A 26,885-nucleotide genomic window follows, 5' to 3' on the forward strand; every position below is an offset into this window, starting at 1 on the left:
CTCGGACCCAGCTCTTCTCCATCTCCCTCTCGTGCTGTGGCAGCTGTGAAACATGTCTGCAAAGTCGTGGACACTCATCCCATCCCACAGCTGATGCCTGGGGGCTGAGGTCATCCTGAAGTCTTCTTCCCTCACATGGCTGATGCCTGGGGGCTGAGGTCATCCTGAAGTCTTCTTCCCTCACATGGCTGATGCCTGGGGCTGAGGTCATCCTGAAGTCTTCTTCCCTCACACGGCTGATGCCTGGGGTGGATGACAGGGCGGGGGTGGTGGGAAGGGGAGGGGCAGAACCCAAGCCCCCAGGACCCCCTGCTCTCAGCGGTTCCAGGGCCAGGCTATTTGCACCTCCCCAGGAAAGCTTTCTACTCACCATCTCATTAAAAAACGGACCAACCTTACAGGGAGGGGTTTCCATTAGCGTCCTCATCATACAGACAAGAATACTGAGGGAGATTCCTCAGTGGGTAGGATCAGGACTAGATCCCACGTGTCCATGCATTTGGCCGGAGCTTCCCTCGCCCTCTCCCTCCACCGCTGCCCCGTCTCCCCTGTCTGCTCCCCACTCCATGCCCCACCTTGTGCCGGTCACTGTCAGAGGGACGGGCTGGGTGACCGTGAGTAAGAAAAACAAGGAGAAGCAAAGGAAAAGCCCCTCCAGGCAGTGAGGGCGCAGGGGAGGGGCAGTGGGGCCTGCGCGAGACCACATGGCTCCCCCAGCTCACAGCCACCCCCCTCCCCGGCACCGTCTCCCACCCCCACGGCAGGGGAACTGGCTGAGCAGAGGAAGGGAAGCTAGAGAACACCCCACAGGGGGCCTCACCCTTCCCACCCCCTCACACCCCCGCTCCCACCCTCTCCTTGGGGACCTGTTTCCAGGCTCAGCTCCTACCAGGAAGCCCCTCTGATGCTCCCCCCGGGCTCCCTGGACCACAGACCAGCCCCTCCTCCACGCCACACCTGCTGGAACCAATTCCAGGCAATTCTAAGCACTGTTCAGGAACCAACTGACTTGCACCTGGAGACCCTACTCCCTGGGCCCCATGACATGCTGGGGGTGGCATTTCCACATCTCTATGACACGGGGGCGCTGTTTCCGTGTCTCGGGGCACTGCAGCCATTCAGGCACTGCTCACTGATAGACACACAATAACTTCATTCATTCTGAAGTTAAACTGGCTCTGATGGACTAACTCCCAGCTCTAGAACTACTCCATAGACACGTTTCTGTAGAAACAGGCTTGGTGTTCTAAACACTTTCCAATCAACCACTTGGAACGCAGAAAGGCTATACATCATTTGTATGGTTAGTCTCCTTTAAGCTCACTGGCTCCACAAACATGAATTGAGGGCTTAGTAGGTCCTAGGTATTGTGATGGCAATTGGGATGCAAGCACCACTGTGAAGGGCTCACGTTTACAGCTGAACATCTACTTCAGTGAAGCACCCTGGAGGGCAGCGGAGGGATGACTGGCTTCTGCTGGGGTTAATGGAGCAACGGTTACCAAGGCGACAGGGGCTAAGCATGGAGAGAAGTGATGGCGAAGGGTCTTCAGGCTGGGGGAGCAGGGTAAGCAAAGCCCAGAGGCACTCACAAGCCGAGCCTTCAGGGAAACAGAAAGTGACCCTGTGTCTACAGCAGAAGTGGGAGTGGAGGACAGAGCAAATGTGGCCGGGGAAAAAAAAGCTTTGAATGTCTTGTTTAGGATTCTGCACTTCACCTAAGTCTGATGGCAACTGAGAGTCATCAGGAGATTTTAAGCAGGGAGAATCATGATCAGCTTGGTGTTGTAGAAATACAGCTCTTAAAGTGGAGTGAAGAATAGCTTCGTGGGAAGAAGTCGGTCTGGGAGTCAAGATAAGTCAGGGCCTCTGCAGTCTAAGCCACCTTCCTACCTAGACCCTGAAATGTGTCCTGAATTGATTCTTCAAATTGCCACACAAGGATAACAACCCAGTGAAAATTATAGCATCTGTATCCACCAATTTAAACTCCATTATTATAACCGTCCAGGGCAAAGGGTGTTACTATTTCAAACAAAGGGTTGCCATTGATACCCAAGGCAGGTCGCTGAGCTTCCTGATTGGAGATGCTCACGGCTGCAATGATACATTCACGATGCCGGTGGCACGGCATTTAATCAGAATGTTGTTCCTTCCTCTTGTCTTAAGAAGTGCATCCCTCCTACTCCACAAGTTCCCCTTAGCGCTAATATTCTCGGGGATTCTGATAGCTCGTGCAAAATGCATTTCTGGTTCAAGGGCTTAAATACTACTCTGGCTGCTTTTTTATTTTTCTCTTTTGTTTCCAGGCAATTGAAATTTATCACCGTGGTCACTTCAGAATGTCAAATTTTCTCTTTCTACCTCTTTCCTATGCATATTTGCAGTCATTTTCACGGCCACCCTTTCGCTGGCTTGCCTCTAGTCTGCAGGTGGAGTTGACAGCTGCTACTCTTCTTCGTGTCTCCTGCATCACTTCCTTTTGTGAACCTCCCAGCCCCACCCCACTCTTCCTCCCTGCAGTTTAAGGGGGGCTGATCCCATCCCCACCCACGTACAGGGGCTAGCCCATGACCCGGGCCTGGCCAATGAGTCTACCATCTCCCGAGACACAGGAGTCCTTCAGGGATGGGCAGCTGACCACGGCTGGGCTAATGAGCGTCATCCCTGGGATCGCTAGAGATAGGGAGAGATTTTATAGATTTGGATTCTTAAAAATCATGGAGGTAAAATCCACACCCAAATCTACTTATTTGAATCCTCTACCACATGACATCCCCAGGGGAATACATGTTTCTCACCTTCGCAGTCCTCCTGGGGCACTAAATACATAACACACCCAGCGACTACCTTGAGAAAGAAATAGAACAGAGATTGGAAGAACTCTGGAGGAGCGTGGGAAGCCCAGGAAAACAGGAGGTCTTCCTGGAGGAAACTCTTTAGGGGCATCGGGAAGCGGGAGGTCTTCACGGTAGATCAGAGGTTTTCCTGGGGTATCGGTGTTCAAGAAAGTTTTTGCCAAGGAGATTTGGGGTTTTGAAGACTAAAGAAGGCTGTTAGGTGAAGAAAGATTGGAAAAGCATCGCAAAGAGAGAAACCCACTCAGCAAAGACAGGGAGGAAAAGAGAACACCGCAGTGGGTCGGTAGACTCAGCTCTCTCGCCTCATCAAAAGAACCGGCAGTTTGGAAGAAACGTCTAAGAAGCTGGTATGGAGGGAAGGAGGCACCATCCAGCCACCTAAATCAGTGGGCATGGCCACCAGATGGCCCTCATGGCCCCCAGCTGACACCTGTCACCTGTCATTCAGAAAGGTGACCCTTTGAGGAGAGGGAGTTGGAACAGGGAAAAGAAGTAGTGGCTGGACCAGCTAAGAGGCTGTTTCGACCGTTGGAGGGGATGTTGGTCAGACGCTGAAGAAGGTAATAGACAAGGAAACAAAGAGTGATGCATCTCCTGGCATCTTCTCCTCATGTCCGCCAGTCCCCCGCCACAGTGCCAGGGCCCCCGCCATGCAGGGACTGAGACCCCCGGGGCTCCACTACCTGTTCTAACTCCATTTCCTCTGCAGACTTCAAACAGAAACTCACTTCTTCAGGGAATGGCATTTAGAATCTCTCACCTTCTAAAGATGAACCACACTCTCCAATACTCGTTTGGATTTCTTATTCTCTAGCAATCTGAAGAGTCTATGCTCCTCCTAGACTTACTCAAGGACATCCTTAGTTACACTGTTTTTTAATTCCGTATTTTTAAAAAATTCGCCAACGTGGAAAATCCTTACAAAAAGACACAAATGCACACACAAAAAGTCAGTAGAAGTTTCCATTCTCCTTAATAAAAAAAAAAGAAAGAAAGAAAAAACCTTAAGAGATGTACAACAACCCACACCATGACACAGAGCCTTGATTTAATATTAGTAATTATGGTATTGCATCTTGAGTCCAACACATAGATTGAGATATCCATTATGGATATAAAATCATTTAACACAATTTGACAACTCTATGCCCCAGCAATTAATTAATTTTGTTAAAACCCACCGATCGATAAGCACAGAACCAGAGCTAACTGACGATGACATCACGGCCCCGAGGCCATTGCTGGGCTATTCTGCGGAAGAGGCTGGACCGGCTCGTCTGCTGGCGTTGTCTGCAGTCAAGTCAATAGCCAATGGAAGTGCCAAGTGCAGTGGAAAGATGCCCAGCTGGAGTCTTATCCTCTGTCTGGCCCCATTTGCTCTGGTAATTACATTCTTCCTATCTAATTTCCCCACCACCAACCCCCTTGAGTTTCAACTGGTTAAGACTTTAACTGACTTCGTCAGCTTTCTGAATTTTTCTATAGCTCAACTCAGAGGGGAAGAAAATGGGAAGCATTTGATACATGCAGACATTGGGGCCAAGGCTTCCTCTTGCTCCCGCACCCCTGAAATTAAAATGAATCTGAGTGGAGGCTGTGCAGAGCAAGGGAAGAACGTGGAAAGGATGCAGCAGGAAGGACAGAAGGGTATAGTTTGCAGACGATGGAGTTAAAGAAGTGAGCAGATCAGCACTTCACTTCCGGTTATATAAGGTTATATAAGAAATGAAGCTGATATTTCACTCCAGACAACACTCCCTCCCGGTGGAAAATCCACCATCCCATTTGTGGAGAATCTAGAGGACTTTCTGATTTACCATGTAGTCAGAAATTGGGCTTACACTCTGCGTCAAAGATGGAAATTCTAGGAGCCACTCCAAACAGAAACATGAGTGATAGTTTCTGTACAGACTTAAAGAAGTGCAGACACAGACTTTCAGAACCACAACTGTGGTGTCTGAACTTACACTGTTGTATTTAACAACATTTTTGCTGTTAAAATAATCACATGGGACAAAGTGAGGGGCTCAGGACCACTAGGGCCTGAGAAGCAGGCTTTATCTCAGCTCCTGAGGACTTTTCTGAGGGCGTCTCGCTGCTTTCCTTTCCCCACCAGATGATAAATGCCTCCAGGGCAGGAACAAACTCCAATTCATTTTTACAGCCTAACCTCCCTCCACCCACTCCCCACCTCCAGCCCTAAGACCCCCCACCCAGCATGTAACACGGGCCTTTTATAAGAGTCTTAGTAAGTACATGTTGTTTGACTTGCCTCAAACACTAAAAATTGCAGTCACAATTTTATTTTGTGAGGTATGGCAGGCTTAGCAGAAAGAAAGTGCACTTTTGTGTAGACGAATTATTCCAAACCATCATTAGTTTTCCAGTTCAGTCCATGAACTATTAGGCCTGTAAGGTGGTTGCAACTGTTCTGCAATGCCTTTCAAATACCCACAATTAACCAAACTAAAGGATAGTTTACCATGAAAGAGCTGATTTTAAATGCCAACAGTTGAGTAATAACGATCAAACTAGAAAATGATTTGGCTGAAGGAGGACTTCTGCGAAGGTTCTGAATCTTAATGAGCCTCTTATATCTAATGTCCCCTATAAATGCCTGACCACACTTTCCCCAAGCTACACACTCGTCAACCTATCAGCCGATTACAGGCACATTTTACTCAGTCGTGGAAAGAACAGAGAGAGAAGTTTCAGAAATAAGTGGAGAAGAGAATTTGAGGGAGGAAGCAGATAAACGACACCACGTATGAATGTGAGTGACTGGGTTAGCGTTAGTTCTGCTATGAGTTCTGAGAGAGAGAGGGGCATTTGGATAGAATCCTAGAGCGAGGGAAAGACGAGTGAACTTCCCCTGTACCAACCAGCAGGTAGGTGAACTGACTGCTATTTGGAGGTGGAGGTGTGTAGAGCTTGTACCAGCCTCCAGCCTCAGGAAGATTTGGAGATGAAAATGTTCAACTGGCAGCAGGGCAGTGAACGCTGCTTTTTTGCCTTTTTGTTTTTGCCCAGAAATTCTGTAGGAAGAAGTCTTTCCCCATTCTCAGCTTATGCGGTTCAGGTGGGGCTAACCTCTCCCTGATGCCAAGAATGAGCACGTGACCCAGGCCTAGCCAATCAGAACATGCCACCTCCTGGGCCATAAGGATCCAGCAAGTGGCCCCAGCCCTTCCTTGGGGAAGCATATTGGGATGTTTCTGGAGTTATCTGGAAGAAGCATCCTCTATCTTCTGAGATCAGTTTGGGGATCCTGTAAACACACACTACTTGGAAACCATGTGGGGAAAGCGTGCCTTGAATATAAAGGTAACCCAGAGGGAAGGAGAGCTGATAGAAAGGCCAACCCTGATTACATTCGCTCTACGAGATCCAGGTGTGCCTGGCTCAGTACGGCTGTAGCCCTAACTTCCTAATCATGGATGGAAATAAGTTCTTTTTTCAGCTTGCAATCATTTTAATTGGGATTCTTTTATTTAAGTAAAACTGTCCTACTAATATAAGGATATTCAGACTATGGGTGTCCATAATTAAAAGAACATCTGTAAGACAAGTTAAGTCCATGAGTGGAAGAGATCTAGAGGGAAAACCACTGGAGCCATTGCTGGGCACACATTAAAAATTCTCAGTAGATGCTTACAGAAGGAAACTTTAGGAAAAGGGATAGAAAGCCATGAGATTTCAAACTGCAGAAAAGAAAACTTCCATGTTCTAAGGAAGAGGGAAATTAATTCCTTAGAAATCAATCTACAGTCAGTTAAAATACTCAGTGATAGATCTCTTGGATGTAATATGGAAGAATGTCAAAGGAGATGGTGAGCTTCTTAAGGGCTTAGCCTGGGTCCTGTTCATCAAGGATCCTCACCCCCACCATTCAGCACAGTTACTATCTCGGTCAGCAGAACCTTCCTTTCCTTTCTGAGATAAATAACTTCAACCATTTTCCAAGTTCCTCTGGGTCCCCGAGCTGATTCTCTGCAGCCCTTTCCTAATAGAGTCATCATAACTCTTTCCATGATGTTAAAGTCCAGATAAGAACCCAATCTTCTCCTTCATGACAGCAAATGCATTATCCATGTCACTAGCTATTTCCAGTTTGAATTTCCAGAGAAACTGAGTAACTTCAAATAGAAGATGCTCACTGGTGCTCTCTTCCCCAACACGTTCTCAATGTGTACACACTCCCTTGCTTTAAACAGCAATGAAATTCTCTGTCAGGTCGAACGAAAATTCTAACACTGTAGGACCCTGCTTGAATGATGGTCAGTCCCCTGTGTAATAAACTCACATCATGTACACATTCAGAAGGGTTCTTTGTTGCTTTGTTTATTTTTACTAAATAACTTGAGGTAAAACATGTTCTTGCTCTAGATTGCAGGCAAAAATGTTTCACTGTTAATATTCCAGTAAAATCATTTGTACTCTATACCCTAAATCCCACTCCCTACCTCTATAAAATGACCCCTGAACTCGGATTATTACGTGAAATTATACTCTCACTGTCAAATAGGCAAATATACATGACATTTAGTTTTCTGGTGCTAATAAGTCAGTAATCATACTCTCTAGGAAAAATTCTCTGGGTTGGCAATTTGGATACGCATTTTTAGATCATGAGGCTATCACACCTGATTTCTTAAAGAATTAATTAATTCCAAAAGAAAGATATTAATTCTGGAAGGCTTGTTTCTAGTTATTAAGAGTACTGTAAACCATCAGTAAAGCTTGGCAGACTGAACACATGTACTGACATGGTTTCCTCCTGAAATCCCACTAACAGGACAATAAGTAGATATCAGAAATACACACCAGTTCACCTGCACAAGGAGAGGAGAGGAGATTGCAGCAGTGAAATGATGGAAGCAGAGAAGCTGCTTGACCCGGCAGACCAGGACACCTGACACTTACCAGGGGCGTTATTCAGAAGAGGTGATTCACGTTGCCTCCGAAGTGGAAGTGAGTATGTAGCTGAAGTCAGAATTGCTGAGTCAGCCCAATGAACCGAGACGGCCTGCCCTCCTTCACGTCCCAGAGGAGTAGAAGCTTATTTCATGCAGCCAATGCCACAGTAGCTGTGTCCTGGCACGGTTACCATGTTAGAAACAGAGGGTTGTGGGGGAAACCTGCACACTGACCCTTGAGAACCCCTCTTGCCCTCACATCACTGGCCTCCAGACTCACGCCCTTGAAGGATGCTAGAGGACGTCTCCCTCCAGAAACTAAGAGCTTAAGAGAAGAGACCTACAGGTACGACAATCAGGAAGACCCAGAGCAGCTGTTCATCATAACCACCTTGGAGCACCATCAGGTCATAAAGCCCACCACACTCACACATTTCAGTCAGCTTCTCAGCGCCTCACTCTAATATCAGATCACCACGTAGGAGAAAATCTCTAACACAAAAGAGACAAAAAATAGCTCTCGTGTGAAGCATCCATGAAATCATGAAATCAAAGCAGGAGACCTGTTTCTATTACAGTATCACTCACATCTGGTAGGTATCTGGTATAAAGAACATTAAAATCAGCATAATTTTTATAAATGCTGCTTAATGACATTGAGAGTAACTAACATCTCGAGGGGCCAAAGCTGAGAAAAAATGAGAACTTATTAAGAGGAGACAAACACTCTGTCGCTCTTCCTCTGAAATGCCTGTCAATTCAGAAGCATCGCGGGAGAGGCTGAGAAACCAGGCAGAGGGTTGCAGCTTAGGCCCTGCAGTGTCCACAGAGATGGGAAAACAAAGGCTGGAGCTCATAGTTATCCAAACAGCCAGGATTTTAGTGAGGAAGGTCTTGGAGAAAATAGGAGGCTTGTAGCAAACTTACTCCAATAGTCCTCTAGACAGCGAAGCTAAGCAGAAAATAGCAACCAAAAGACTGAAAATCAAAATGGAGTGTCAGCAGTCTTGTATGTTGGGAAAACAAAACCAGAGTTCAAGGTGAGCACAGGTAATGCCCTGGGAGCAAGGGCAAAGAGGAAATTGATCAGATCCCACAAGGACCTCAACATCCTCAACTCACCTTGGCTGATTAGACCAGAGTGAGCTACACTCCTCTAACTGCCTGCCAGAAGGAAACCACATCCTTTTTTGGAGGAAGATAACATCGTCCAGAGGCTCTTACATTTTTTTTATACCCAATACCTTGCATTCTGTAAGAATTATTAAAAATCAAGAAAAAATAAGTAAGGAAAGCAGACACACAGTTATTAGATATGGATATTAAAATACCTGTGATTAATGCATTCAATGAAATAGGTGACAAGAAGAAGAGTTTTGCCAGAGAACAGAAATTTATTTTAAAAAATCAAGTAAAAATTCTAGTACTGAAAAATACAATAACTGAAATAAAGAATTAAGTAGAAAAGTTTAAGAGCAGAATAGACCCAGTAGAAGACAGTACTAGTAAAATTAAGGTAGCTTTAAATAAAATATACTTACTGAATACATAAAAATTAAAATATGGAAAATACAGATAAGAGCAAAATTCACAGCAGTCACTAAAAGGTCAAGGGTGCATACTTTAAATTCTAAAATAACCACTAGAGAGATCATAAATCTTGTTTAAAATAATAACAAGCTAATTGAGAAAAGGAATGGACTAAGAAGAAGCTTATTATCAATGCTAATTAATACTGCTAAACCTCCAAAAGTCTTAAGAATTGGAGGCATGCATAAATCACCTATGAAGCAGAGGTGATAGTGTGGCTAAAATCAGGAGGTTTACAAATTTAAAACAATTATAATAGGAAAAATAACAAAAAAGAGTCGGAACAAATAGAACACAACTAATAGTATGGTCAACTTAAACCCCAAACTCAAATATATTAATAATTACATTTAATGTAAATGAGCCACACCAGTCATTACAATAAATATAGAAGTACTAAATTCTCTAATTAAATGAAAAAGATTAGTTGACTACATTTTTTAAAACAACAATATTATGCTTACCTATTTAAAAATGGAAAATTTAAGTACACAGAGATGTTGGAAGTAAAATTATTAAAAAAGATACATCATGCAGACATTAACCGAAAGAGAAAAGATATACCTACACGAGCATGAAACACATTAGAATTTAAGGCAAGAAGCATTAATAGAAATAAAGAAGGATATTTCAAAATGATAAAAGCATTAATCCTCCAGAGAGATAAAATCATTTAAAATTATTACACATAACAACTTAGCTCCAAAAGCTGAAAAAGTTAAGATCCATGACAGACTAGGAGATTTTAATGATTCTCTCTCAGTAAATGATAGATGAAACAGACAAATAGAAACAGAAATATAAAATATTTGGCAATGCAATTAACAAATTTGGCCTAATCTACATATATTGAACCCTGCACTTAATAACTGCAGAACCACATGCTTTTAAAATGCATATAAAACATTTATCCAAATTGATTACATGATGAGACATAAAACAAGACAATAAATAACAAGGATTTGAAAGATATAGAAACTGTTCTTTGACTATAGTGAAATTTGCCTAGACATCATTAACAAAAGGATAATTAAACAAATTCCCATGTGTTACAGATTAAGCAATATTTTTCTATATGACCCATGGATCAAAGAAAAACTTGCAACAGAAGTTAGAAAATATTTTGAACCTAATGATAACAAAAATATGATACTTCAGAACTAAAATAGAATGCAGCTAAAGTCACAGTGAAAGTTACTGCCTTAAAATGTATATTTGATAAAAGAAGAAAGCTGAAAAATTAGTGATCTAAGTACTTATCATAAGTTAAAAGGATAGAAAAATAAACAGAAAGATATCAGAAAGAAGGAAATAAAGATAAGAGCATAAAATAATTTCATAATAGAAAAAAACCCCACAAAAGCCGAGAGTTGACTTTCTGAAAAGACCAATAAACTGATAAACCCTGGCAATTTTAATTGAAATATAGAGATAAATAAGTAATTACAAATATTAGGAATGAAAATAGACAACACTTAGGGTTCTAGAGGTATTAAAAAGATAATAAGAGGATATTATAAACAATTTCATACCATTAATTTAGAAATTTTAAATAAATTGGACTAATTCCTTGCAAAACACAAATTACTGACACAAAAAGAAATAGAAAAGCCAAGGATGATTACATGTATTAAAAGCATTTAATTTATAATTTAATACCTTCCCCAAAAGAAAACTGCAGACCTAGATGGCTTCACCAGTTTATTCTTCCTACTATTCAAGGAAAAAATAGTATCAATAGTATCAATCTTATCTTACACTGGAGTTTTTACAAAGGAAAAAGTTGAGAAGCCAACTCTTTTAACGAGGCCCACGAAACCTGGATTCTAAAACCTAAGAAGGACACTGCAAGAGAGAACAATGAGAGGCCAGCAACAGTCATGAACATAGGTGCAAAATAATAAATAAAGCCATAATGGATCAAATCCAGCAGTACACAATAATGATAATACATAACACTGAAGTTGGGTTTATTCCAGAAATGCAAGATTAAGATTAGAAAATGCTGGATAGAATTCTCCATATTCACAGAATAAAGGATGAATCCAGGATCGTAGTTGGAGCCTGCACCATCGTTTATCAGAAAGGAAGACACAGAAATCTGTAAGATCCAGCAAGCAGAAATCAGTAAGACCATAGATGACTCAACAACTCCATCAGTCAACTGGAGATAATGGATTATAGGCTACTTCATCCAACAACAGAATCCACATTCTTCTCATGCTCACATAGAGCATTCACCAAGATAGACCACATTCTCGGCCATAAAACACGCCTTAACAAATTCAACAGAATAAAGAGAAACCAGAATAGTCATCAGCACCAGAGTCTGCAGGTGATAGTGGTGGTGACACCTATTCCACGGCTAAAAATAAATTTGAGAACCACTGTCCTACAGAAATTATTAATAACTGTCAAATAACCCCATTACAGTTCCTTCCCTTGGCAGTCTTACCTCCACTGGAAATGATAACCTCTCTTTGATTACAGAACAGCTCTGTCCACCTTCCTACCATCATTCAATTCCTTTTTAAAGAATTTTAATTGACAGAGCATGAGATTTGGAGTCAGCAGACTTGGAGGGAAGTCACAAGGCTTCTCCAAATTGAAGATTCCTCATTACTAAAAGGGAGATGCCAGCGTCTGACCTGTTACATTACAAGCAATGAATTGAATAATGCTTGACTAATGATGAAACACAGTGCAAATACTAATCGTTATTATTTTACCCTTCCAAAATTTAAGTAAAGCAATTAACGGTGACAGAGATTGGGTTTCACCCAGGATATAACCTCCTCAATAAAGATTATTTTTATCTATTTTACATATGGAAATTAAAAGGGGTTATGGTCCTAGATTGAAAAGTGGGTGAATACAGATGATAGGAATGCAAACAATGAAATGAACCAAGGAAAGATGCCTCAGTCATTTAAGACCCAGAATCCCCTCCCCTCCCCCATAGACAGCCACTCTCCACCCCACCTCCCTGCGGAGCTCTGTAACTGCCGTCACCCCTTTTACTTTATTCATGCAGGCAGGCTCAGCACAGAGAGACAGTGTTGTACAGCAGTTAAGAGGTTAGGCTTCAGAACTAGACAAATCCGGTTTGAATCCCTGCTCCATTACACAGTGTAATCTCAGGTAAGTATCTGGTTACTCCAACCCTATTTATAAAAGTGAGGATTTTGAAACTTACCTCACAGACCTTTTGTAAAAATTATTCCAAGAGAGGGCATGTGATAAGCTTTGCATGATGCGTGGCAAACAGTCATCACTTTATAATTTATCACCATCATCATAACTATTTCATGCCAGACCCAGATTTTTATGAGATGAAATAGGGTAATTTAGATAAGGGAGATTTTACTGAATTGGAAGAATCAAAAAAGATTTTTGAGGCAACGGTCACCAAAAGGATCCAAATGCAGTTTACGCATTCTTTTTTTTTTTAGTTTACACATTTCCAAAAAAGCTTTGATACAAACGGATATGAGCAATCTTTTTTCCTAGGTTTTCTAAGTGATTTATAACTAAGGGATTTTTTTTTTTTTTTTTTACAACTGCTTGGCTAGAACTGAAAGTTAAGTTTTTCCTTCAAGTTAGGGTCATCTTGATGGTGCCTTAACTTTGTATCTCCTTATAGAGAGTTTTTTTTTTTTCTTATTGTGTGTAATAGACAACACCGCAGAAGCACATAAATATTAAACAGCAATGGCAAATTTTAAAATTTCAAGTGTATTGTCATTTAAAAATCACTCAAACGCTAGCAAAAGGAATATCACGTTTCCAATGTCTTCAAATTCATTTCTGAAAATGTGTAACAAATGCATTCAGAGGCAGGAATGGCTCTTTCTTGCGCCGTGGAGTTTTGTACTCAAAAAAAAAAAAAAAAAGCAATTCCCAGTGGATCTAACAACCATTCTATTACAGAGGAATTAGGACTCCCAGGAAGCAAGTAGAAAAACTGAATTGGACTTTGACTCAATTAAGTTATAGCTCAGAGGAGACTGACGTCTGAGATGAATAACTGATCTGGACTTTTTAGCCAGCTTTGCAACTGTTTATGCACATCGTGAAAGTATCTCACGATTTAATATCAGAAATGTAACATCTGCTTGTGGTAAGAATAAATGAACCATACTGAAGCTTATGAAATAGAAAATAAAACTCTACCCCTCCTCATTTCATCCCTACTCCCCAGTGATAACCACTGGATTAATATCAATTTCCTTAAGCATCATTTCTTTAATTCAGTTGCACAGATGCTGGTCATATACAACAGAAGAATTCCGTTTGGAAGGTACCTCTGATTTAACAAACTTAAAAGATGTCTAAAAACCAGAGCAAAACTCAATGACTACAGCAACACAATCTATATAACTATAGCTAAGAATCCTATCTCAAAAAAATGAATATAGGGTGATGTCACAACTGGGCAGCTTTGCAGGGTCCCTGAGGATACTTTCCTGTGACAATAACATGTATTCTGTTTAGAAATAGGAAGGAGATTGTGGTTTAGTTGATCTCTAAGGGAAAAAAACCTGCAGTGTCAGTTTGTAATAAAGTCTCTGAGAGCATCCGAGGCTGACCCTGGTGCTTAAGATCTAAGAGAAAAGTTAGAAAAACATAGTTTATGAGATTGTCCCTCCTACCAGAATGGTGAACCAAACTGTGTCTTGAATGACAGCAGGAAAATGCAAAATAAGTTCAGGGAGCACGTGAGCCTCCTGGCAGTTAAACCATCCATTGAGTTAGAAAAACCTCCTGAAGTGGTGAGGGCAGGAGGACAATTTGTTGAAACATCTGCTGAAGGAAGAGGTTCCAGCTCATTGGAACTTCACTTCCCGTGCGCTTGAATGAGTCCCAGAAAAACAGAAGTCTATGCATCATTACATATGCAAGGAAGAAACATGCACAAAAGTCACTGAGCCGACAGCCACTCATAGCCCAAGATCAGCCAGTTTAGTTTTATCTCCCTCAGCGCAGCCCATGTAAAATGAAGCGGGTGCCAACAGACAGGGCTTCCTGTGCTTGATCTATGACAGGTGCACGTGTCTGGACAAGAAGTGGAGCCCTGATCCCCTTCCCCAACCGCGAGCAAGGTAATATTAACACGTGCCTCTATTTCCATAAGGCACTGTCCATTCATCCAGGCAAAATAGCATGCAGACATTAGTGTATGTCACAAGATGTCAATGTAACACATGTGTGAAATATGTCTCAACACCATAAATACCAAGACAGCTTCATCTTCACCGTTTTTGCTGAACTGTGCTCCCAAAATGAAAAGGTCTTAGTGGGTCACATTCCCTTTCTATCAGTGGGCCCACCTGCCGATCGCAGTAGGGAATTAAAGAGACTTAAGGGTTTACTATAGATATACTGTCTATGCATCATTTACTGCCAAAAGAATTTTAATTTCTTTCTTTCACACATCAAAGACATTATCTAGTGAGTCATTTCAAGATAATAGAGGTGGGACTTCCCTGGTGGTGCAGTGGTTAAGAATCCGCCTGCCAGTGCAGGGGACATGGGTTTGATCCCTGGTCCAGGGAGATCCCACATGCGGCGGAGCAACTAAGCCCATGCGCCACAAGTACTGAGCCTGCGCTCTAGACCTGCCAGCCACAACTACTGAACCCGCAAGCCACAACTACTGAAGCCCACGTGCCACAACTACTGAAGCCTATGTGCCTGGAGCCCGTGCTCCGCAACAAGAGAAGCCACCGCAATGAGAAGCCCGTGCACCGCAGCGAAGAACAGCCCCCGCTCACCGCAACTAGAGAAAGCCCGCGCGCAGCAACGAAGACCCAACGCAGCCAAAAACAAATCAATAAAATTTTAAAAAGAAAGGAAAAGAGAGGTGAAGGCAAAAATGGCTTCTCAAATTACAAGGAGTTTCTGAGAACCCCATAAACCATACTGGTTTCGTACGACGTTGCCACAACTGCTCCTGGAGGGAAACAGGATGCATAATTATTTTCTAGCCGAGTCTGCGACGAAAAGAGTTTCGTTTTTGCTTACTTTCGGGCTCCTTTATCAGCTAAGCTTGCCTGGTTATTTTCTCTTCAGTCGGTGGCTGTTATCTGTCTAGCAAATCCGAGAACAGAGGTTGTTCTTTCCTAAAATGCTTCTAGTTCTTTTCTTAAACTTTGGCACAGACAAGCACAGTTTCTGATGCATCTCCTGGCTGAAGAGCATCGTTTATGAATCTGCAGAGACACTGAATTTTGGCAGACGTTAAACAAACAGCCGGATGGATCACTTTTTCTGCTAATCACAGGGAGAACCCTTCTCCCCCGGGCCCATGTCTCGCATGGAACTGAATACAGCAGAAAGGAAAAGGAAAGGTTACTGACAGCTGGGTTTGGAAGAACTATGTTAGTAATCAAGTTTATGGTGCATAATTAGGTTCCTATATCTCCCTTCCAATCAGATTAAGATTACCCCATTTTATATTCATTGCATATCTGTACAATATCTTTATAAATATATGTACTGGAAAGATGGATTTGTGCCTGAGTTGGCTGTTGCTTATTATAATATTTTAAGCGTTAGCTGTCTTTTCCAGAATCTGTATCAGGCTTGAGCTACCAAAAATTAAAGAGGTGGCCTCTGTGTGATGTGACCAGGATCCCAGGAGGCCTGGGAAGCTCGGTACACAGCCTGGCCTGGTTTAGGACTCAAACTCTGGCCACTCCAGCCACTGACCCTGCAGGGCAAAAGCACTGATTTGGCATCAAAATAACTTGGGTTAAACTTTTATCTCTGACAGGTATTAGTTGTTTGGGTTTTCCCAGGTCACTGGATGCTTCTGAACCAACTTTTCTCATCTGGCAAATTGGAGACACTAATACTTACAGGGCTCAGAGCTCATGGAAGAGAAGGTGAGTGAAGGTTCGCCATGAGAATGGCATTTTCCTAGGAATCAATGTACATGAGTTGAGGTAGATGGTGGTCTCTGTTTTGGCTGAAGGTGGAGATTTCTACATGATAGAGAAACGGGAAGATGCAGAGGCGAGAGGGAGACAGAGAACAGGATGTCCGCCAGCCGACCCAAAGCCCGGGAGGGCCACTAGCCCTACACACCCAGTCTCCACGTGGGGTCAGCCTGGAGACCCTGCCACATAGTAATAAGGTCTTACAAGGATGTAGCACTGCCACAGAGAGCATGGGTAAAGCTAGTAAGGCCCAAACGCCTGTCTGGAAAGAGCAACAGGTCAAGGACATTCCTACACGGGCAAAGCAGAAGTGTCGGAGCAAATGTGTATTTACACGTAAGGTCTCCAGCTGCTGTTACTCTATGTCAGCAGGTAAGATCTGTGGCGGCGGGAGGGAGCCTTAAAAATAACGGAATCCCATCTGTACTCACAAACCGTTAGGGCCTAGGGAAATCGCTGTTGCAATTATATGTAAAATATTTAGGTTATAATTACACTTAAGAAGAAATTTCCAATCTTCTCTCAAGAGTCTTCCTTTGGCCCTGGGGCAAGCAGTTCCCCAAATGCAGTTAACACGGGAACTCATCCATTCTGGAGTATCAGGGAAGTGGTGAGCAGGGCTTGGAACATTCCCTACATGTATGCTCTCCACTTCTGCCACCACATGGGCTGCAAGCCAAAAATACATCCAGGGTAACTCCAATAACATGTCCTGTAGTTGCTGGGAAAAGTACACACTCCAAGTTCCCAGGCAATATTGATAAGAGGGGGCATTTATGAATGAGAATGAGGGAGATAAAACCGCTGCTGAACTAGGACCCATAACCACATATGTCAGCTTATTCAGATTAACCTCATGCGTTCTAATGCTGGGGTTCAGAAAATACGGTCACTGTGCCCAAGATATGCTCATTCATCACTGTGAAAACTTGTAGTTTGTGTTCCTAGTACTTTTCACAAGAAAAAGCCATTATCGTAGCCCTGCAATCACAATACCTCCCCTTCCCGTAGCCATCCATCCTGCACTGTAATGATTCGAATCATTTCCCCTATAAGGATATTTAGAGTAATTCCATTGTCAGGGTTTGGAAATCAAACTGGTACCACCTGCCCTGTCACCAAAAGAACCCCAGGAAAAGACTTGGCAAAGCGAGCATATATAAAGGCAATACAACCAGCTGGGCCCCGTTTAGCCCTTGCCAATTCTAAGTTGTCATTATTTTTATTGTTTTGGGCTTTCTATGGCTAGCTTTATGAGTTAAGACAGGTCCCGAGGATGATTTTACATTTAGGGATGAAGAGATAATACTAGAAGCATAAGATTAATGGGAAATTAGATTAAACATTATACTCCAATAAAGATGTTTAAAAAAAAATTTTTTTAATCAACATTTACTATAAGGAAAAATCGGTTCCTCTGCTGTTCAATATCACATCGATCAGCAGCAGTTCTATTTCTGGAAGAAAATTCTTTGAGATAGTCGACAGTTTCATACCACAGGAGAGAAGATTTCATCTTATTTGTCAGTGTGGAGTGTGAGGTCGAGAAGAATCAGTTCAGCTGGGAGTGAGCTGATACCACAGAAATATCAGACTAATACAATAAAGGGTTTGTTTAATTGTTTCTAAATCAGATCAGCCAAACCCATAAAACAGAAAATAATTAACAGTTAACGATTCAGTGATGAAAAAATGTAAGCAAACAAGCCTTCGTATATACAGACATATTTAAAACTGATCATTCTGTGTAAGTTGGTACAGCCACTATGGAAAACACTATGGAGGTTCCTTAAAAAACTAAAAATAGAGTTGCCCTATGATCCAGCAATCCCACTCCTGGGCATATATCTGGAGAAACTCTAATTCAAAAAGATACACGCACCCCAATGTTCATTGCACTATTCACAATAGCCAAGGCATGGAAGCAACCTAAATGTCCTTTGACAAATGAATGAAGAAGATGTGGTATATATACAATGGAATATTACTCAACCATAAAAAAATGAAATAATGCCATTTGCAGCAGCATGGTTGGACCTAGAGATTATCATACTAAGTGAAGTCAGAAAGAAAGACAAATACCATATGATATCACTTTTATGTGGAATCTCACATACGACACAAATGAACTTATTTACAAATCAGAAACAGACTCACAGACATAGAAAACAAACTTATGGTTGCCAAACGGAAAAGGGGGAAGGGGAGGGATAAATTAAGAGTTTGGGATTATAATACAAACGCCTATATCTAAAATAGATAAACAACAAGGTCCTACTGTATAGCACAGGGAACTATATTCAATATCCTATAATAAACCACGATGGAAAAGAATGTATAACTGAATCAGTTTGCCGTACACCGGAAACCAACACAATACTGTACATCAACTATACTTCAATTAAAAAAAAACACTGATCATTCTGAAACCATCTTTTTAATATTCAAATTCTTTACTACAATGTTCCTTACATCACCTTCACTTAAGTATTCAGGAGTAATTGTCTGTATGTATTAGGGTTCTTCAGAGGAACAGAACCAACAGGATATATTGAGAGATATCTGGAGGACATCTGAGAGAAAGAGAGATTGATTGATTATGAGGAATTGGCTCAAATGACTATGGAAACCAAGCCCCATAATCTGCTGCCTACAAGCTGGAGACCCAGGAAGGCCGGTAGTTTTAGCCAAGTCTGAGGGCCTGAGAACCAGGAGAACCAGTGATGTAAGTCCCAGTGTAAGGGCAGGAGAAGACCAATGTCCCAGCTCCGCAGTCAGGCAGGCAGTGAGCTCTCCCTCCTCCACCTCTTGTCCTGTTCAGGTCCTCAGTGGATGGATGAGGCCCACCCACACGGGTGAGGGTGATCTTCTCTATACACTGATTCAAATGCTGACCTCACTGGGAATCACCCTCACAGACACAACCAGAATAATGTTTGACCAAATATTGGGCACCCCATGGCCAAATGACACATAAAAGTACCCATCACACTATAGAAAACTAAAAGCTAAAAAACGAGCTCCCAGATAAGATTGCTCTGTGAACATGTTGGAAACTCACCCTCTGGAAAAACGCTGAGCATTCTGGGAGCACATCGATGTGCTCAAGGTCCCACAGAGAGAACCACACCAACAGACACCCTTGTTCTCATGCCCCAGCTGCCTCCTGTTAGTAGGGCAATGTACATAAGGCCCTTCTGGAGGGAGTGTAGTCACTGGGGAGGTGTGATGCGCTAAGGTTTTCCCACCAAGAAACTGTTGGCTCCATCCTGTACCAAAGTCCTTATTTCTATGAGTTTGTGTGTGTGTGTGTGTGATAAAATATACATAATTATATAATGTAAAATGTACCACCTTAACCATTTTTAAGTGTACAGTTGAGTGATATTAAGTACATTTACATTGTTGTGCAATCATCACCACCACCCATCTCCAAAACTTTTCTATCCTCCCCAGCTCTGTACCCGTCAAACACTAACTCCCATCCCCTCCCCCGGCCCCTGGCACCTGCCATTCTACATTCCGTCTCTGTGAATTTGGCTACTCTAGGTGCCTCACGTAGAGGCACCTAGACTCCTACAGCCTCTGTCCTTTTGTGACTGGCTTATTTAATCTGGCATAATGTCCTCAAGACTTAGCCATGTTGTAGCATGTGTCAGAACTTTCCTTTTCAAAGGTGAATGATATTCCATTGTATGGATGTACCGTACCGTGTTTTGTTTATCCATTCATCCATTGGTGTGCATTTGAGTTGTTTCCACCTTTCAGCTATTGTGAATAGCGCTGCAATGAACATAGGTGTACGTGAGAATTTTTTAACTTTTAAAACTTGATGGCATGGGTAAGGCAGGCTCATTTGGGAAACAGTAGATGGTAGTGGTTCAGAGGATGGGCTCTTAGGTGAGATGAGCTTGAATCTCAACCCTGTTGCTTACTAGCTGTGTGACCTCTGGTTGGCTACTTGACTTCTCTGTGCCTTGGCTGCCGAATCCTTAGTATACGATAATCATGTCTATTTCCTAGGGCTGAAATTGAGCAATGTGTGCAAAGTGCTTATCATAGATCTTTGCACATAGTAAGCTATGTGCAATATTAGCTGTTATCTTTACATAGAAAAATTAGGGAATACAAGCAAGCTAATGAAAGAAAATAAAAATTTTTTAAAAATCCTCTATCTTGAAGATAATTCTTATTACACATTTTAAGGTATATCCCTCTGTCTTAGTCAGCTCAACTGTTAAAACAAAAATACCATAGACTGGGGGGCTTATAAACAACAGACACTTATTTCCCACAGTTCTGGAGGCTGTGAAGTCCAGGATCAAGGCACCAGCAGATTGGGTGTCTGGTGAGGGCCCCTTCCTGGTTGATACATTTTCTGACTGTGTCCTCAATGGCGGAATGAGCCAGGGAGCTCTCTGGGGTCTCTTTTATAAGGACACTAATCCCATTCATGAGGGCTCCATCCTCATGACCTAATCACTTCTCGAAGGCCCCACCTCCTAACACGATCACATTGAGGGTTAGAGCTTCAACATATGGATTTCAGGGGGACACAGACATTCCGCCCATGACACCATCCTCAACTTTTCTTACAAAAGTTAAATACCATATACACTGTTGGTTCAACTGTGTTTTCCACCAAACCTTTGTGAATCCATAATTATATTTCTAAATCATCACTTCTAATCCTTTGGGGGGAACCTACAATTTATTTAATTAATTCTAGGTCTGAGGTCTGTCTTAGGTTGAGTTCCTCAGAAGCAGATCCTGAGGTAGGGAAATGCTCCCAGAGGACACCAGTAAGAAGGGGACGAAGCAGGATAAGGAGAGGAAGGCAGCTGAGCCAGCGTGTGACCTCTGCAAAGCCACAGTGGTAGCTCCTGGCTGATCCGTGGGTGTGTGGCACCTTGAAGTATCCCAGGCCAAGACAAGGATGCTGGATTTCCATCCTCATACAGCTTCCAGGCATTGGGTAAGACCCACCCAGGGCCCTTTGAGCGATGCCAGCTCCAACAGCCTGAAGGTCCAGGTGATGCTGCCGAAAGCAAGGGTTAGGGTTGGGCTAGGGTTGTGCTCAAGGCCCTAAACACACACACGTGCACACATGCACAGACACATGTATGCATGCACATGAACACAAACGTGCAAGTGCACATGCATGTGGAATCATGCATACACACTCACATGCATCCATGCACACACACGTGCACGCACATGCACGTGCATGCACACACACATACACAGTGAAAAGAGGTCTGGGCAGAGCACCAATGTCATGGATCCCCCAGGGGTCCCAACATGTGAATGAAATTGACACAAACCAATAAACGTGTGCAAAGAACATATGCAAGTCCAGCCGTGGGTTTTATACCCCTTTTTCCAGAAATCCTCCGGAACACCTCCTGCTCTCAATAGCCACACTCGACTCCTTTCCCTCACTCCCTGATCATACAGCCCTGCTGGTGTCACAACTCAGCCTCTTGTCTGCAACTAAGAGACCGCCAGCCTCATCCCAGCCGAGAGCAGCGATCAGACTAGGTCAGTGAGTTACGAGCTGCCCTCTCTCTTCAGAACCACGACTGGCAGAAGAGCCACCCTCTGCCCAGATCAGGGAGCCGTAAATACCAGCTAGAAACGCAGGTCCTGTCAGATTCCTCCCAGAGTCTATAAATAATCTCAAAAAATACCTAGGGAGGGACACTGGGAATTTGGGGTGGCATTATTTTTTCTTGTCATTATCAAATTACTTTTAATACTTTTTTATCACACAAGTGTCTTTCTTTTCCCAGCTTCCAGGGGTTGGAGGAAGATTGAATATAGCACGATAGGGACTTCACACCCTGGCGCTGGGTCCACACAGCACACGGACACAGGCCAGGCCACCTGCTGGAAGGAAGCCAGGTTCCTCGAGAAGAGCAGGACATGTGCGTGTGAACCCCAGCTTTGCACCCGGCTCAGCCTGAGGCTGGGCACCCACAGAGGAGCTCGGAGAACTAGCAAAGGGGCAACCTCGATGTGTTGTGTTACAGGTGCCACTCGGTCCACTTCTCCTGGATCAGGGACCGTGGCTCAGAGAGCTGGAAGGACTGGGAAAAGGCAGAGACCTGTTTCCACGGCGCCGCCCCCTAGCAGAGCACTAGGAGATGCACTTGGACAAGAAGCAATGTCGCTTGCAGCCCCTGGGTTCCTGCTGAGGCACTGAAGCCTGAAGGCTCTGCTGGGTCCCTGACACCATCCTCTGTTAAGGCTGCTACCATTACGACACCGCGAGGATGCGACCTGTGTTAGTGTGGGAGAGTGGGGGGACACAGGGAGACAGGAGGGACACTGGGCAGGTGGAGACGCACGCACACGCACGCACACGCACACACGCACACAAAACATGGGAATGAGCACAACTCACGCATCGGACCAGGAAGAGAGTCATTTGACATGGAAGCTGTAGGCACAGAGGAAGTGTCACTAGATGCACGATGAGAACGGCGAGGGGTAGTTCCTGCTCAGCTGGGTGACCAGCGTGCCCCGGGTTGCCTGGGACCTTCCCATCCTGGCAGCGCCCTCAGTCCAGGGCCAGCGTCACCCCACCCCCGACCCCAGTGCATGATGTGGTTGGTTAGTACTGTGGACGGAATGCTCACGTCCCCCCACATCTGTAGGCTGAAGCCTCAATTCCAAATGCGATGGTGTTTGGAGGTGAGACCTTTGGGAGGGAATCCCTCCTGAAGGGATCAGTGCCCCGATGAGAAGACACGAGTGACCTTGTTCCACGCTCTCACTCCTCCCCACGTGAGCCACCTGCAGCCCGGAGAATGCCCCCACCTGAACCCCACCAGACTGGCACCCCAGTCTATAGTTTTGTCTTTTCCAGAATGTCATTGAGTTGGAATCACCTCGTATGTAGCCTTTTCAGATTAGTTTCTTTCTCTTGGTCATGTCATGTGTATTCATGGTTCCTCCATCTCTTTTCATGACTTGATAGCTCATTGCTTTTGGCACCGATTTGCCTCATTTTCTTATGTGTGTTATGGGGATACATGGTGATGATAATAATCATATCCACCTTGCAGGCTTGATGGAAGAGCTAAATGAGTTAATACAGGTAGAGCATTTAGACTGACAGCTGGAGCACAGAAAGTAAACCAGGTCAGTCATGGCTGCTGCTGTTACGAGCATGGCCGTGTGTAGTAAGAACCTGGGCTAGAATCCCAGCTCCACCACTCAGAGCTGAGCAACGTACTTAATCTCTTAAAGCCTCGATTTCTCCAGCTCTTATATGGGGATAATAATACTTGTCTCATAAGTTCATTTTGCTTATTAAATGAACTGGTGAGTGTAAACCGCTGAGTACAGTCCCTGGTACACTGGAAACTTCCTCATCAGCAGGAGAAGGCTTGGTTTTCTTCTCATGTCTTTCCATTCCACGATTCTGGTTTCTCCTCTAATTCAGGTAAATCATGTGGAAATAGGCGTTTTTACCCCACCCCCGGCAATGGGAGATACAAGACGGACAGCAGAGCTGTGAGGCTATCAACCAGAGCGCTGAGGGGATGTTAGCTTCAGTCAGTGGTCCAGGACACAAAGCCCAGAGCCCATCGCAGTTGAAGCGGGAGGTCGCCAGGAAGAGGCACCCAGACGGAGGTGAGGGCAGAAGAAAGAGCTGGGGGTCAGGGACTCACCATGGTGAGAAGGGCGGCTGTCTGGGAGCAGTTCTAGGATGATCTGCTAATTGGGTCAGGCTGCCCTCTTTCCTGGAGCTCTCCTGAACGAGGATGTACCCTCTTACAGGTACGTCTGAAGAGGACTCAGGCACCTGCTGCCTTGAGAGGCTTGCCATACGAAGTCCAACCATGGCTCGTAATTGAAAACTCTACGCTCAACACAACCGACCTACAAGCAACCTTTTAGATCCTAACCCATCTTAAACTGAAGACTAGGCTGATATAAAATCCAGCCCACTTAGGTTAGAAGTTAAAGTCACTGTTTTCTGAAGTCAGTAAATAATTAAACACCAACATTTCTACGGGTATTTTCCATTTGTAGAGAAGACAGGTGAAATTGTTCGAGACAACTTTGCTATATACTCCAACAAAGAAAAAATATGTTCTTTAGTATAACATATTTCTCAAGGTTAAAGAAAATACAAAGATTTGAAAAATAATCTCTGATGATTTCTAAAACTAGAACCTGTGTTTCCTAGTCTCCATCAGGATACTACCTCTGCTTCGTAATATATATTATCTATTTAAACTAAATAATCTGGATTGAATTTTATATTACAAATTAATTTTTAATCCACATATATTAAACCCCTACTGAGTATAATGAGTTTCACTCCTAAACAGTAATGAAATCAAAATTTCCATTGGGATGCTGAGCATATTAACTATAGTTGTCCCATTTTTCTTTTTCTTTACTTTCCTATCCTTGACTTGAAAGTATTCCAGACCACAAGTGCAAAGAGAGGCAAACATGATCCTCCTTTTGCATTTTCTGTAAAATAAAATTGAAATATAGAACGCTATTTATCATCTCAGGGTTATGCAGACTCTGTCTCTCCTTCCCTCAGCTGATTCCCTGTAAATCAACCATTTAGCTCCATGAAATTGCCAATGGGACAACCATCAAACTTTCTAACTTAACATTTGTGCAATATTTCCTGTGCTATCACTAGCTTCTGAGAGGGAAATGCTTATAAATAGGTTAGTAACAGCTGGTGTCACAAGAGAGAAATTTTAGTTATGGGGATAACTAGTAAGGGGACCATGATCAATTTGCCTTATGATACAGACAAAAGCTAGTCATCCAATAAACAGCCTGATATTTTACTTTTTAAATATTTCATTGTTCAAAAATAAAAGCGGCATCCCCTTTTCGTAGGGGATGAGTGTCCAAACACACAGGGCAGATATCATTGCTCCAAATTACAACCAGAAAAGAACCAGGAAAAGCAAAAAAAGAGAGAGAGGGAGCCACCTTGAAACTGATTTATGTGTGTGTCTGAGTCAGCTTGGGCTGCTATAACCAAAATACCACAGACGGGAGGACTTAAACAACAAACATTTATCTCTCATGGTCTGGAGGCTGGAAGTCCAAGATCAAGGACCAGCAGATCTGGTGTCTGGTCCCAGGACTTGCTTCCTGGCTGATAGATGCTATCCTCTCACTATGTCCTCACATGGGGGAAAAGGTGAGGGGGCTCTCTGGGGTCTCAGAAAGGCACTAATCCCATTTGTGAGGCCTCCACCCTCTTGACCTACTCACCTCCCAAAGACCCCACCTCCCTATATCTTCACTTTGGGGATTAGGTTCCAACACATAAATTTGGGGGAACACAAACATTCAATCCACTGCAGCATGAATTTCAAAATACTATTATTTAGGCATATCTTCTCTATGGATGCTCTTTTACTGCTTTTGCAATTAATATACGTTGCATGTCTAGGCAAAATTGCTACAGAATCAGAAGATGATAATATTAAGAAAAGAAACAGGATACTCCATGTGTGAAATATATGTTTTTAATATTGTGGGGCAAACTAGCCTTGCAAGATCTTCCATCATCTTGACAAAAATTAAAATATTATAATTATGAATTATCCACCATCCCTCATTTCTCTCCCAGGCTTTCCTCCATCTCTAACCCCAGGACTATTACAATTGATTTTTCAGACTCACCATTCTGTTTTTTTATTGTTCTAGGCTGTGGGAGCTGGAGAATGGAAAATGGAGTGAAAGCCCATTCAGGATATAGGTCCCCAAATTAGGGGTGCTGTCAACAACAGAATACTGTCAGGAAGGATGTACATTGTGAATCAGATTACCCATGGGCCTCACACTCAAACTAGCACAAAACACCAACCACTGCTTCCATTTGTCAGCTCCAAGCCTGTTTGGAGTCCTGGAATCCAAAGAAGTGACAATAGCATCTATGATAGACAGAATTATGATCCTCCCAAAGACAGCCAGGTCCTAACCCCCAGAACTTGGGAATGTATTACTTTACATGGCAAAGGGACTTTTTATGATTACGTTTAGGACTTTGAGATGGAAAGATCCTCTGGGTGGGCCCAATGTAAAATGACAGGGGTCCTCAGAGTCAGAGAAGGAGATGTGACAACAGAGAAGGTGTTGGGGTGATACAAGGAAGGGGACAAAAGATGAGAAATGTGGGCTCCTCCAGAAGCCAGAAAAGGCAGGAAGCACTTTCTCCCCTGAAACTCCCAGGAGGACTGCAGCCCTGCCATCTCCTTGACTTGAGCCTGGTGAAACCCTTTTTGGACTCTGACCTCCAGAACTCTAAGATACTAAATTTGTGTTATTTTAAGCCACTAAGTTTGTGGTAATTTGTTACAACAGCAATTGGAAATTAACACAGCATTTGCAGGTCCAGGGAAGTTGGGCTGGACAGGAGTTCTTCAGAAAAGGTGCTTGGGGCAATCAAATTTCACATTCCACCCTCGATGCCTGAAATGCCATTAGATGTGAAGAGTCCTGGACACCACCTGCAGGAGCTGCGGCACTGGCCTGTCTCCAGGCCTCAGTGGGGAGGACTCACACCCATTTGTACTATGGGC

Source organism: Balaenoptera acutorostrata, chromosome 21 (genome assembly GCF_949987535.1).
Source record: "Balaenoptera acutorostrata chromosome 21, mBalAcu1.1, whole genome shotgun sequence".
Classification (NCBI taxonomy): domain Eukaryota; kingdom Metazoa; phylum Chordata; class Mammalia; order Artiodactyla; family Balaenopteridae; genus Balaenoptera; species Balaenoptera acutorostrata.